Source organism: Dermochelys coriacea, chromosome 2 (assembly GCF_009764565.3).
Source record: "Dermochelys coriacea isolate rDerCor1 chromosome 2, rDerCor1.pri.v4, whole genome shotgun sequence".
Taxonomy (NCBI): Eukaryota; Metazoa; Chordata; order Testudines; family Dermochelyidae; genus Dermochelys; species Dermochelys coriacea.
This window is the reverse complement of record NC_050069.1, coordinates 39,049,174-39,051,992: the sequence shown is the minus strand read 5'-3', so window position 1 is coordinate 39,051,992 and position 2,819 is coordinate 39,049,174.

Genomic DNA, 2,819 nt, shown 5'->3' with positions numbered 1-2,819 from the left:
ATAAATGAATAACTGGATTTGGGGTGGGTACTGTTACCATTGGAACCAACAAGAAGTCATACAATAGACCTGCCAGTCATAAACCAGGCTTCCAGTAATTTACTGGTGATCTAGACCCATGTTTTCAAACATTACAGCTTAGAATAGATCATATAGACTCATAGATATTAAGGTCAGAAGGGACCATTATGATCATCTAGTCTGACCTCCTGCACAACGCAGGCCACAGAATCTCACCCACCCACTCCTGCAAAAAACCTCACCTATGTCTGAGCTATTGAAGTCCTCAAATCATAGTTTAAGGACTTCAAGGAACAGAGAATCCTCCAGCAAGTGACCCATGCCCCATGCTACAGAGAAAGGCAAAAAACCCCCAGGGCCTCTTCCAATCTGCCCTGGAGGAAAATTCCTTCCCGACCCAAATATGGCGATCAGCTGAACCCTGAGCATGTGGGCAAGATTCACCAGCCAGATACCCAGGAAAGAATTTTCTGTAGTAACTCAGATCCCACCCCATCTAACATGCCATTACAGGCCATTGGGCTTATTTACCATGAATAGTTAAAGATCAATTAATTGCCAAAGTCATGTTATCCCATCATACCATCTCCTCCATAAATGTATCGAGTTTAATCTTGAAGCCAGATAGGTCTTTTGCCCCCACTGCTTCCCTTGGAAGGCTATTCCAGAACTTTACTCCTCTGATGGTTAGAAACCTTCGTCTAATTTCGAGGCTCTCTCACTCTCTCCACATTCTTTAAGTGGAAGAATCCACTTTAGGTCAACCACCCCTAGGCTGAGCTAGTGCCCTGTGGTAGCACTTCACATAGGGCAAGGACAACCTGCCTTTGCTGATGCTGTATCACTTCCACCCAAGACTTTCCTCCCCTGCAGAAGCAGGACAGAGGGGTGTTCAGGAGAAGGGCAGTGCAGGGCAGAGCACCAAGCAATGGTATTTAAAAATGCCTACCTTTGTTTTGCCATCTTCTACCATCTTCAATCCCTGGGTAGGAACCAGCACGATGCCTACATATCACTTAAATCACAATATTTTATTCTCTTCTGGTTCTTACACCATGCCTATCACTGTGGTATATCTATGCCTTCCAAAGATACATAAAACAAATACTAACATGTATCACATGAAATTCCTTCTCCATTTCTCTCCACAGGAGGAAACATGTAGTCTTGTCACTGCTTTTGAAGATGACATACAATGTCCTATCACATATGAAGGTGTGATGGCCATCCTGGTAGCTGACTCCAAGGTTTGAACCAGGGACCTCCAGAACTGAAGACATGAGTCCCTACAGCTTAAGTGAATAGTATACAGATCTGAGAACCTAATGATGCATCCATTCCATCCTCCGTTACACTCCAGTGAAATACCTCTGGATTTAGTAACTGAGGATGAACTCTTGCCTATTGTTTCTAAGAAGAAAAAGCATTAGAAATTTGGAAGTTGGACTTGTTCAGTGTCCATTGTTAATAAATACAAAGTAATGCACTTTGGAAGGAAAAAAGTAAACTACTTGTACACATTAGAGTTTTAAATGAACGTATCAGCTCAGGAAAGGATCCTAGGCATCACTGTCTATAGCTCAATTAAGACTCTGCTTAATATGCAACTATGCTCAAAAAAAAAAAGCAAACAAGATGTTAGGATGCAAACAGAAGAGGTTGAGAATAATATAGAGAATAGTATTATGCCATCATATAAAATCAAAGGTGTTGCCTCTTTGGGAGTACTGTGTGCAGTACAAGTCACTGCATCTCCAAAATGATATTGTACAATTAGAGGGGGTGTAATGGTGCCTGCGGTCAGTGACTCAAGAGCCTGAGTAGCAACCTCAGGGCAGAGTGTTGAGAACCAGGGCACAAATCCTGGTTGTGAGTTCTATACTTAAATTTCACCAATCAACCATCAACTGTAAACTCTTCAGGGTCTAAACATAGTTGCAGATTATGTACATTTGGGTACTCTGATCTATTTTACCACCCAGGTGAGTGTACCTTTGTGATAGCTGGTCCCTTACACCAAGAATCATAGCGATATTCTGGTTACTCTCAGTCCCATAGAACCAGTCACTCCAGATCAATTGCACCTTAGATCTCATACCAAAGACAATGCTTGTAGCCAATCCTATAATAAACTATATAAAGATTTATTAAATAGGAAAAGAAAATAAATTATTTGCAAGGTTAAAGCAGGTAAACATATACACACGAGTCACAATCTTAAATTTCAAAAGGTAATAGAAGTTTCTATAATAAGTAATCTGTACGTGTCCATTAGGCTAGGCAGCTGGGGATCTCTTGCTTATGCCTAGGAAACCTGCCCCCCACCCTCACCAAGTCAAAGCCGCACAGAGATCCAGTGTCGTCTTGTTAGGAGTTTCCATCCCTCTCTTTCCTTATGCTCTGAGCTGTAAACTCAGCTGATGGGAAGGAATCCACTTGCATGATTCATCTTCACATGGAGGTCCTCTTCAACCCACCATAGACTATCTGGTGTCAATGGACTTTTCCCTTTGGGCAGGACATAATACCTTCTGTTGGAGATCTGCACTGCAGACTAGTTTATGTCTCTGTCCTGTCTGGTGACTTATACATCACAGATGCTCACAGTACAACCAATTAAATATTACCTTGCAGTATGGGATACAGATGTTATAAGTGATATTAATGCATGCAGCAACTCACAAACATTCAGTAAAGTCTAAACATGTTTGTGTTATTCTAATATCTATTTTAACACGTGAGCCAGATTGCATCCAGTTATGTATTTCTCCATGTTCAATGGACACATGGGAAATTTG